Here is a 12,587-nt window from a genome sequence, read left to right as displayed (position 1 = left end):
CCGCCTCCCCCTCGCTCGCGAGCACGCTCCCGCCCTCCCCGTCACGCCCTGGGCCCCGGCCCAAATCCACTTCCTCGGGAGGTTCAAAACTGCCGTGGCCGGGCCTCTTTGTGCCGCCGCGGGTCCCCGACCCCGGGCCCGCCAGCTCGCCCGCCCGCCCTGCGGCCGTGGCGCCCAGGGGAGCGCGCGGGGGACCACCCCCCCTTCCCTGGCCAGCCGCCGCCCGCCCTGGGGGCCACCTCGTGGCTGGGAGCGAGTCTCAGCCCCGGACGGTCTCCTCACCCGCCTGAGAGGCAGACGGACTGGGGGAACGCAGGGTCCCCGGCTTCCAGGCCCGGGTTGCCGGGGACTGTCCCCGCCTCAGCCCTGAAATTCCGCATCCCCGCCAGCCCCTCAGTCCCGGGGAGGCCAGCAAGGTTGGTCACCCACGCGCTGGGTGAGTGACTTTGAGCGGCCACTCCAGGTCTCCAAACCTCGGTTTTCTGAAAGGAGAGAGTTGGACCCCAGGCGCTCCCAAATTCTGTGATTTTGTACAGTGACATCGGAGGAAGAGTGACCTCGAGTCAGAAGTTGTGACTCTTGTCTGAGGCTCTCCTCTGGGGGTCCTCACATATCATTCTTCATTAATGGAACATTCCCTGACCACCTTCCATGTACCAGCTTCTGCCCCCAGTTCTGGGAGGGTGAGGGATACTCTGTGAGGTTGCCTCTGGTGAGGAAAGCCAGCAATGAAACAAGTCAGGGTGCTGAGGTGTGATGAACACTACAACAGGGTAGTGCAGGGAGAGAGGGGACCCCAGCGTGGGGGCAACCCCGCCTGGCCTTTCCCCACATCCCCACACTTCCATGCCCACCCCGTTTGGCCCTTAGAGTAAAGGAGGTAGGGCCCAAGCAGAGACACTTTCTTCTAAGCCAGGAGCCTAGAAGGGGCCCTAGTTACCATTCAGGAATCCCAGCCCATCAGAAAGGGTGATGTTCAGCTATCTCTAATAGGCCCCACCCCCCGGGGGGGGGGCAAGTTTCAGTTTATAAAGCACATATAAAGCACATTCTCTCCATTTTCTCAAGATAGCTCACTACAGCCTCTAGAGCTGAAGCCAGGAACAAGGGTGCCCATTGTACGGAAGTGGAGACTGAGGTTCAGAGAGGCTGTTGCCCACCTTGTAGTAGTTCACGCTGTACTCCTTGAGTCTGGATTCCGAGTCCACCTCAGCCTCCTGGGATTGTGGCATGGACCAGGAGAGCTGCTTCATAAATACCAGGGGGGTAGCCCATCAAAGGAATCCTTTGTAGGATTTGTAGGTTACCTGTGTGTTAATGTATTTCATCTTCCCAGTGGCTTTAGAAGACAAACACAATTATTGTCTTCACTTCTCAGTGGAGGAAATGAGACAAGGAGAGATTAATCACGTGCTTACTGTAAGGAACGTAGCTAGGAAGTGGAGATCTTGGGACTTGAACCCAGGCAGGCTAAATCTGGCACCTGTGTGTATAGCTACCACACTGCATCTCGCAGAAGGCACTCAAATATTTATCCACAAGAAGAACAAGCAAATGACCTTTGGTCTTCTCCATGCTTTCTTTAGTTGGCTTGATCCAAGATGTTTAGTGACAAAAAGGTCCTAACCCTGATGTGAGGGAGTGCCCCCACCCCTGTCCCTGACCTTTGGCTCGGAAGATGTGTATAGCCTATGGTATTGTTATGATTTGCAAATGCATCAGCAAAGAAATGAAATAGGCCTGTGTCTGGCTGCAAGTGGGCCCTGGGTGAGCAGGGCTGGACTCCAGCCCTGAAGATGTTCAGGGGATGAGCCCCAGTTCCAAAAGGACGCAGGGGAGATGGGGCCCAGTCCTGCAGAGTGGCAGGAAAGCGCTGGAGAGGAGTTGGCAGGCAGGAGGGGTCACAGCTCTGAAATAGTTCAAAGGGAAAGCAGAAAGATGAGACTACAAGATGATCACAGACCACAGATCAAGAAGGGAGGAGACAGAGATTTCCTGGAGAGTACACTACCCCTTGGGTGAAAGCCTTCAGCTTCAATTTCAGGTACCTTCCAAAAACAGCCAGAGGTATGGACCCAGGGTCAACTGAAAGAAACTCTTAGCTCCCCCACCCTAGCCCTGCCTCATCAGACCAGAAGATGAGGGGCTATCAGGAAGGGGCTTAGGCTGGCACATGGGCACAGAGGCACAGATGGCACAGGCAGGTGTGGTGGGGTGGGATAGAGAGAAATGCTTAATACTGTTTATAACTGGGGCTGGGGGTGGGTGCATTTGACTGGGACACATGAGTCATACCTCTGTTGGAAGCCAAAGGAAATTGCTATAGGGCAGAGGTCATTTAGAGGGGAAAACAACAACAACAACAACAACAACAAAACAAACCAGATCACTAATGCTGGAACCATTTGTATTAAAGAAGCTAGAGAGTCCCACATCAGTTCTTGAGCAGTGCTGTGGTTTGCTCAGAACAGAATCCCCCAGGGAGCTCCCCCAGCCTTGCTTTTGTCTTTTCTACTTCAGGCTCTAAACATCTTTTTCTCCTAAAGCTCAATTCCTCCCTCTGTGCCTTTGAGTGCTTCCTCTCCCATCCTGTTCTTCACCAGCATTAGGACATTGCTTCCATTTTTCCTTCGGTTGTAGCTCCAAGCCCCAATGTTTGTTGAAATTGCTTCCTTCTTCTTAGTTGCCAGAATAATAGCCTTTTTGAAACTTGTATCCTCTTCAACCATTTTGTAGACTTAACACTGTATTAGTCGGGTTTCTCCAAAGAAACAGAACAAATAACCAGGAGGCTGGAGACCCAGGAAGAGTTAATGTTGCAGCTTAAGTCCAAAGGCAGTCTACTGACAGAATTCCCTTTCTTTGGGGGAGGTCAGTTTCTATTTTCTATTAAGGTCTTCAACTGACTAGATAAGGCCCACCACAGGATGGAGGAGAATCTGATTGAGTCAAAGTCTACTGATTTGAATGTTAATCTCAACTGAAAAAACACCTTCATCTAAAATAATGTTTGAACAACAACAACAAAAAATAATGCTTGAACAAATACCTGAGTACCATGGCCTAGCAAAGTTGACATGTAAAATTAACCATCACAAACACCATTAGCAGTTTCTTCTTGAAGCTCTCTTTTCCTCTGGTTTCTCTGATCCTACATACTCCTGGTTCTTCTAAGCTTCTTTGACTTCTCTTTCTCTGGTAGCTTCTCTTATTTGGTATATTTTCTAAATAAATATAGGCATTCCCTATCCTGACACTAGTCAGTGTAAGTAATACTCGCTGCTTTGACAACCCCTATATCCCACGATCTTAATACAACAAAAGTTTATTTCTCACTCACATCACAGTCCTGGGTTGGTTGGCCAGTTCTCTTCCACATTGTGACGCAGGGACCCAGGGACCTCCCATCTTGTTTTACCACTATCTTCAACATGGGGCTCTAAGTTTGTTGCAAAAGGAAAGAAAGGATGGAGGGCCCTGCATCAGAGGATTTTATGGGTTGGGCTGGTGTAAAGCACTTTGACCCATATTTCACTGGCCAGAGCCTACCTAACAGCAAGGGGTTGAAAACAGAGTGAACTGTGAGCTATGGATGGAGAATGAAGCAAGATCAGCGGGCACTGGCATTCTCTGCACAGTTCACCCCCCCTAGCCACCAAATATTCGTTTGCTTCCTTGTCTTCACACATAAAGCTCACTCTCCCCACCTGGGGTGGTGTGGGGTTCAACCCCACAACCCAGCAGCTCACAGTCCAGGGCCTCCCTGTGATTCTGTATTTCCTTAGGTCTGATGTAGCTCCAGGCTCACATGGAACAGCATGGATCAGATAACCACAGTAAAAACGCCCATTTGGAAAAGGGAAGAGAGAGAGAGACAAAGTAGCTGAAGGTCTGTGGATATTTTGAGACCCTCCCAGATTCTGTAAAGGCCCCTAACGCTGGGATGGGGACAGGTCTTTGTTTAGGCCCTTGTTCAACTCTCTGGAGGATCTCTCTTGCCTATTACACCCTAGGCTATGCTCTCTAGAGAGCTCTTCCTGGCCCACTACCTGTTTTGTATACATCTGAAGTGGGTGCTGGGGGCTGAGTCTTCCCTGAAGTTGCTCAGTTCTCCCAGCACACTTCCTTCTGGAGCAGGGTTATTTTACTGCTCTAATAGTGGAGATAAAAGGTAAAAGTCTGGGCATAGGGGTTTTTATGTATTCAGTTGGTTTTGGGGTGTCTGTTTGTATATGATCAAAGTCCCTGAAAATTTTAGCAAAGTCTTATCCATTTACTTCTAGTCGATTCCATGGGCTAGTGACCACACCTAGAGTTTTTCCTAGACATAGTTTCCAAACCTGCTTTATTTCCTTGTTTCCGTCCCCTGTGCTTCTTTCTATCTGTCAAGGGGCAGGTTGCTACTTGGATGCTACAAGACTTGACTGGGAATGTCATATCCTTAATCTGATCTTTTCACCAAGGCTGGGTCTTAAAGGGCCTTTTCTGCCGCTTGGGATTGAGAAGTCCTTGGTGTTTTCCTCCCTATTAGGCTTAAATTTTCTGAACTCTCTCTATTCCCCTTCGTTTCTCTTTGCAAACCATCCACTTCTCCTGAGCTCATCTTTTTTCTTAGATTGCTTTGCCAGATACAACCAATAGCAGAGAACATATACTCTCACTTTGATTCTATCCAACAAATGCCCCCTTAGCATGTTGCTAAGCTATGCCACATATTTATGTTTTTGTTATTGTGGCATCCCATTCCAAGAGTTTCTGTAGTAGTTAGAGCAAGAAGCGCTAGCTCCGATAAATAACTTCAAGACTTCAAGTCCAGACAGCAGTATTTCATTTCTCATGAATTTCGCAATTCGCTGCAGGTTAGCTGTTCTTACAAACATTGGCTGGGGGATCCAGGCTTCTTCTGCCCTGCGATGTTGCCATCTTCAGTAAGCAGCATCCCAGGTTGATGGAGAATGGAAAGAGACAGGAGGATTGTGGGTTGGAGGTGAGCACGGCACAGACCTAGAAGAGGCACACACTCACTGTCAGCCCCATTCCAGTGGCCAGAACTGAGTCACATGACCTCAACCGAAGGGAAGGGGGCAGGGAAATATCCCTTAGCCTGGTCACCACCAGGAAAGGGGGAAACGTGGATGCTGGTGAGACCTCCGGTGCATTAACCCCTCTCCAACCCAGACCTTGGCAAGATTTTGCCCTTACCCCTCAATAAACTCTCTAATGCCATGGACTGAAACTCCCACAGTGGTACCACCTTGTTCATGCCACCTTGTTCATCACCCAGATAGTCATTCCTTGAAAGCTAAGGAGTGAAATATTTCTGGAAGGCCAATATGCTCACCACCATACCATCAATACTACCCAAGAGTAAATTTTTGAAAGGACCCGGAGGGCCAGTCCAGGGTATTTCCTAGCAGTGTTCCAGCAATATGGGCTATACAGGAAAATATAAACCCCATTTTCCTATTGGATTCCATTTAAAATAAGAAATAGAATTTCCTGGGTTGGGGGGGGAATCCATCGATATTTTCGGTTGAAGATGTTTGGTGGGAGAAGTGTTAACTTGGCTTCTTTGGCCCATTCTCTGAACTATGTGCTATTTTCACAGTTCTTAAGTTTCCTGTCTTTTATTGCTTTCCCCCAGAAAGTCACCTAGGATTTCCTCATGTCTATGGATTCTTGCCTTACTTCTCATTTATCAGTACTAGAATTTTTGAGAATGTACTTATATAGCGTGGCCAAGAGGTGCCCTGCAATACCACTCTTTATCAGTGGGTGATGCTATATAATATGAATTCTTCTTGTCCGAGAAATTCTTAAAGGGCATTTTACATTGTCCAAAGAATACCTTGTTTTATGAACTCTGTAGGGACAAAGTTCTAAGAAAAGCAGTTTAGTTTTACTTTTCAAAAGATTTTATTTTTTTAAAGTAATCTCTACACCCAAAACAGGCCTTGAACTTAAAACTCTGAGATCAAGAGTCACATGTTCTACACCCTGAGCCAGCCAGGCGCCCCTAAAGCAATTTAATTACAGAGATGCACCAGAGCTTGAACAAATCTTTCAGATTAATATAATAAGGTATTAGCAAAGATAAAGTACTTAGACTTTTCATCCGAATCAATTATGACTTCAGGAAGAACGTGGCTGACTTCATTTGGGGCTGGATATAGCTAAAAAAAGGAGCCTTGATGATGTGTAGGAAGGAGAAGCCTCTTTTAGTCAAACATCCACTGGATAATGGGAAGGAATCCCTGCAGAGATTCTGTAATTTGGATTACTGCAAAGAGGACCAGAAAAACCCCTGTATCCAGGTAGAGAAGAATTGTACATATTAAAATGGAAAGACCAGAACTGGAGGGACATGAACGCTTTTGAGGAAGATATTTTCCAAAGGATTTGATACACAGCAATTTATTCATAGCAGGCCTTCAAGAGATTTTAATGTGATAAGAAGGGTCCTAATGGACATTCCTATCTATACTCTGGATGGAGGAGATGGATGAAGGCATGCTTATTTCTTTGTTTCTCATTCAAAACTGCAAGGACAAAATTCAGAACTACCTGGACAGGTGTCCACAGTACACATATGATAATATTCAAGAGGAATAAATTTAAGCCCTACATGTGGATTCACCATCAGTTGCACTAACAAAGGATGAAGCTAACAGAGAAAAAGATGTAGTTGACATTTGTCAATGCATGGCTTTCATTCCCTTATTACACAAACACATAGTGAGGATCTGTGCTAGTGCCGGGGATAGGTTCCCTAACCTTGTGGATAGTACAGTTTTGAGATGGATCAAAAATAGGATAAGACTGTCAAAACAAACCAACAAACAAACCTGAGAACTTAGATCTCAATAATCAAAGAACCGATTCAGGTGATTTAAAAAGTATTTACTAAGCACCTACTGCATGCTGGGCCATGTCTTAGAGAATGGGAGCACAAAGCTGAATGGAAGTGGGTAAACAGTTGAATTCTGATTGGATAAATTTCAGTTATTTTTATGCTTCATCAAGATTTCTCTAACTTTTCCACCACCACAATGACAGAAGTAGCAAAAATGTCTTTGAAATCTTTCCTCTTACTTGGAAAAACGTGTGCCCTATCACAACGAAACAGTATTTGTTTGAATACAGAAGTAACGTTTTTCTGGGTTGGGGGTGGGCATGGCGGCAGCCTTGAGAGGAGGGAGGGTGAGGAATGAGGTAGGGGACTTCTGCGTTGGTACTTTCTGTACTATTTGATATTTTCAAATTATACATATATCTCACTTTGGTCAAAGAAAACTTTACTTAGAGATAAAAATAATAGTTTCAATTACTTCTAGACCTACGTATGCTTCCAAGTAGGAAGAAAGAATACAAAAATGTGAATTCTTCTAAAACTAGTATGTGCTTTCAGTGCAATTATAATTACAATTACCATCTTTTTTCAAACTGGGACAAAATTAGAGTTCATACTGGAGAATTAATGTCCAAGAAGAGCCAAGAGAATTTGTAAAGGAAGGGTGGAAGAAATTACCTTTCAATATTAATTGTTGTTTCACAGCTATGTAACGAAAACAATATGTTACACAGGAATAAAAAAATAAATCAGAGGAATAAACTAGAAAGCCCTAAAACAGATCCACATTTATCTGAGAAATTTCACAGATAACAAACTGGCATTTCAACTCAGCATGAACATGGTAGTTTCTTTGATAAATCATGTTGACATAATTGGCTGCAAGTCCGGGAAAAAATGAAGTTAGATCCTTGCCTCACCTCCCTCCTACAAACACACACACACGCCTCTCACCACACATACCACATATCATACAAATACACACAACAAAAAAACCCTACCATAAACACACACATACACACCCTCATATATTGCACCATGACACACACACACACACACACACACACACACACATTGCATTTGGATTAAATACCTAAATATAAAAACTAACAGGAAGCTAGAAGAAAATCAGGAGAACAACTCTTAATATTTTAGTGGGACATTGTTAGATCAGGAGACCTAAAAACTTATAAAGGGAAAAACCAATTTCACTACATAAAAATTTTAAGAGCCTTCATAATCAAAGGGAAAAAACACATAATAACTTGATAAAAACATTTGAAATGCACTTAAAATCACTTTATTCCTTTAAAGTGCTCCTATAGGGGCTCCTGGGTGGCTCAGTGGGTTAAAACCTCTGCCTTTGGCTCAGGTCAAGATCTCAGGGTCCTGGGATCAAGCCCCACATTAGGCTCTCTGCTCGGCGGGGAGCTTGCTTCCCCCTCTCTCTTTGCCTGCCTCTCTGCCTACTTGTGATCTCTCTCTCTCTCTGTGTCAAATAAATATATAAAATCTTTATAAATAAAGAAATAAATAAAAGAATGATTAGTTGAGGGGCACCTGGCTGGCTCAGTCGGTGGAGCATGACACTCTTGATCTTGGGATTGATTTGTTGAAAATGATAAACAGGCAAAGGGATTAAGGTGGCAAAACATCACTTTCACAAACCAGACTGGCCCAGATTCAAAAGGCCAGCAGCATCCAGTCTGATGATCACACGGGGAAAGGACATCCTCAGAGAGAGTGGGACTTACCACTACCTTTTGGGAAAACCATCAGGCAGAATATATGAATGTGAAGACTACAATTATCCTTTATCCTACACATTTCCTTTTATTCGGCAATCCCAATTTTGGAGTCTACTTTATGCTAGTAAAGGCACCAACATATTAGGGATACCTGTGGAAGGCTGTTTATTGTGGCACAGTTTATAGTGACAGAAAAAAAACTGGAACAAAGGAACAGCTGAATGAAACACGTAGCTACAGAAAAGTATGATTCATATCTATGTATGTATGACCCGGAGGGATATACATAATACCTGTGATATTGTGGAAAAGAGCACGCAGTATATATAATACTATTTTTAAAAATTTTTTAAAAAGAAAAGAAAAAGGCAAAATCCCTTATTGGTTTATATATATAATATATATTATGTACAGATATTATATATACAGGCATACATTCTAAATATAAGTTTATGTATGAATAGACATCCATTACTTTCCAAACATGAAATTTAGGGAGAAATTGAATAAAGATAGAAAGAAAGGAAGGAAGAAAAGGAAGGGAAATTGATGACTTTCTAAATATTAACTTTTCTCCTTAAATCTGAGTAAAACTGCAGTTACTTGTGTCTTTGTGTACTCTCAGCACCTCTCAGCCTGCCCCAGGGGTCAGTGTAAACCAATAGGAGAAGCACAGTGTGTTACGATGTAATAGTAAGCAGAGGGCGCCTCGGGGGCACAGGGAGCTTCGTATTAAATCCCAAGTTGTGCCTTGCTGCCCTCCTGCCTGGCTGCCCAAAGCTGGGTCTTGTGTTTGTTCCTAAAGCCACACCAGAGGAGTGAGGACAAAATGGATCACCCTTGGGGCAGGGAGGAGCAGAGTAGGTATCTGGCAACCTCATTCTCTGAGAAGGGAGTGAAGGACCCGTACAAAGAAATATGTCGGGGGGCGCCTGGGTGGCTCAGTGGGTTAAGCCTCTGCCTTCGGCTCGTGTCATGATCTCAGGGTCCTGGGATCGAGCCCCACATCGGGCTCTCTGCTCGGTGGAGAGCCTGCTTCCCCCTCTCTCTCCGCCTGCCTCTCTGCCTCCTTGTGATCTCTGTCTGTCAAATAAATAAATAAAATCTTTGAAAAAAAAAAAAAAAAAGAAATATGTCGGGGCACCTGGATGGCTCAGTTGCTTAAGCATCCGACTCTTGATTTCCAGTCAGGTCGTGATCTCAGGGTCCTGAGATCGAGCACCTTGTCCAGCTCTGTGCTCAGCGGGGAGTCTGCCTGAGATACTTTCTCTTTCTCTTCCCCTCTGCCCCTCCCCCAACTCATGCTCTCTCTAAATAAATAAATAAATAAATAAATAAATAAATAAAATCTTAAAAGAAAAGAAAGAAATGTATCTAAGTTGAGGCAGAATCAGTGTTTTCAAATATTTGAAGGGCTGTCCTGTATGGGAGGGGTAACTTAACATATAGCACCTTAGAAATAAGACAGGGGACAGAGAAGTGATAAAGGGGCAGATTTCAGTTCAGTGTAAGCAAAATCTGCTAAGATTCTTTGACCCCTAATTTTGTCTTTTATGAAACAGAAGAATACCACATACTCTTAACAGGGACGTAGAGGTAGGGTGAGGATCAACGGGCACAGTGCAAGCCAGTAATTTATAAGCTGGAAAAACAGTAATCCTCAATTTTGGCCGTGCATCAAAACCACCTGGAGAGGGACTCCCGGGTGGCTCAGTCAGTTGAGCATCTGCCTTCAACTCAGGTCATGATTCCAGGGTTCAGGGATCGAGCCCTGCATCAGGCTCCTTGCTTGGTGGGGAGCCTGCCTCTTGCTCTGACCATCACAACCCCTGCTTGTGCGCTTACACTTGCTCTCTCTCTCTCTCTGATAAATAAATAAAATCTTAAAAAAAAAAAAAAAAAACTGCCTGGAGAATCTGAAAAGTCCTGATGCTTTCTCTGGCTGTATCCAAGCTTGATTCCATCATAACCTCTGGTGGTGGGACTCAGGCACTGGTAAGTTTTAAAGCTCCCCAAGAGATTTCATTGTATGGTTCCACAGAAAATCACTGACCTAAAATAATTACTAGTTGGATTCCAGGTGATTGTGGAAAAATTAGGTTTGCCCTGAGACAGATCTGGGGGCCAATTAAAAAAAATGCCCGCTGAGGCTCCTGGGTGGCTCAGTCTGTTGAGCAGGTGGCTCAGTCTGTTGAGCGGCTGGCTCTTGATTTCAGCTCCGATCATGATCTCGAGGTCCTTGGATCGAGCCCCATGTCAGGCTCTGCACTCAGCAGGGAGTCTGCTCTAGCAATCTCTCTCTCCTCTCTCTTCCTCTGCTCCTCTCTCTCTCCAAAATACATAAATAAAGCTTTTTAAAATGCCCATTAATCAAAGAATTAGAGCTAAATGTTAGAGTTGACCAATTCTGGAGTAACATCTAGACCATGGAGTCAGTCAATAGCAAGTGTAGCAGTGAAGATAATTTAAGTAATATTTGTCTACTCAGAGGTCCATGGTAAGCATCTTGGAGGAGGCTAGCTTCGTATCTTTTCCCAAAAACGTATTCCCTAGATGCGAGGAGAGAGAAATGCACCTGATGGAGTGACACTTTTGTTATGTTAGGGAGGTCCTGAAAAAGCATTCAGGACACCTCTGCACCTGCTGTGGGCTGAGTTTACTGTATACAATTTTTATCAAACATGATTTTTTGGGGGCACCTGGGTGGCTCAGTGGTTAAGCCTCTGCCTTCGGCTCAGGTCATGATCTCAGGGTCCTGGAATCGAGTCCCGCATCGGGTTCTCTGCTCTGCAGGGAGCCTGCTTCCTCCTCTCTCTCTCTCTGCTTGCCTCTCTGACCACTTGTGATCTCTCTCTGTCAAATAAATAAAATCTTGAAAAAAAAAAAAAAAACATGTTTTTTTTCATAGGTCTGTAACTGATGGAACAGACCTGTTCAATAATTCGAGCCTGGAGAGGTATGATTAATAGTAGGCCACGGGCTACTCACTGCTCTTGACCATTTCTAGCTTGTTCCAGCTATGCCGGCAGTGGTCGGGCTGGTGGCACTGAGCTGGACAGTGTGGTGGTGATAGGGGTGCATGACAAAGATATTTCATAGCAGGGGAGAGAAGGTGAGGAAAAGCATACAGAGATAAACCAGATAAATCGATAAACATAGAGCCCTTTACTTTCCCCTCACACCCTACCCATGGTCCCCTGTTCCAGGGGAAAAAAAAAAAAAAATCAAGCTACAAACCCCAAACTGATTGCATAAGTCCAAGATGGGAGCAAAATGATTAAACAGCAGCATCTGCCAAAAAGATGACGAATTCTATATGAATCAGCCAAGTGACTCAGCAGTGAAACAGAACCTTGTCTAGAACATCTGAGCAAAGGGAAAGGTGGTCAGCCCTCCGTGGTATTGGCAGGTTCACCGCTGGGCTCAGAGCAGCAAGAGAGGCAAGGTCCAGAAGGCCAAAGGGCTGGGGAGGAATCTGCAAACAAGGACAGGGCAGGCAGGCACATGCCTGGAGATCACTGGGAGAAGCAACTAGCTGCCTTCAAGTATCAGAAGGACTAGCAGGAGGGAGAGGGATTGGGTTTTCCTGTATGGCTTCGAAGGACAGAACCGGGCTTGGGGGCTGCCCTTGCAGGGGCCAGACTCTGAGAACCTAGTGCTATCAATAGCTTTTCTAGACAGTTGTTTGCATACAGGTAGTAAGCTCTCAGTCATTGGGGGCATTCAAACAGAGGCAGGATGATCACCAGGGGAGAGGGGGAGCATTACTGGTGTTGGTGGGGAATCAGCACTGGGGTATGGTGTGATAGCTTTCAAAATTCACAATTTCCCCCTTTAAAGTTTAATCAGCTGAGCCTTGTTTGCTGAGTAGCCGGAGTGATCAAGTTTTCTTCCAAATCCCCTCTCCCTCTCCTCCCTTCCCCCACTTCAGCTGACTGAGGCAGATCTCCTTGTCTGTCCTTCAAAATCTGATTTTTACAAATATAATT

The sequence above is a fragment of the Enhydra lutris genome, unplaced genomic scaffold, assembly GCF_002288905.1.
Source record: "Enhydra lutris kenyoni isolate GAN:26980312 unplaced genomic scaffold, ASM228890v2 scaffoldscaffold3, whole genome shotgun sequence".
NCBI classification, from domain to species: domain Eukaryota; kingdom Metazoa; phylum Chordata; class Mammalia; order Carnivora; family Mustelidae; genus Enhydra; species Enhydra lutris.
The sequence above is the reverse complement of the archived record's forward strand: the minus strand, read 5'-3'. Positions refer to the sequence as shown.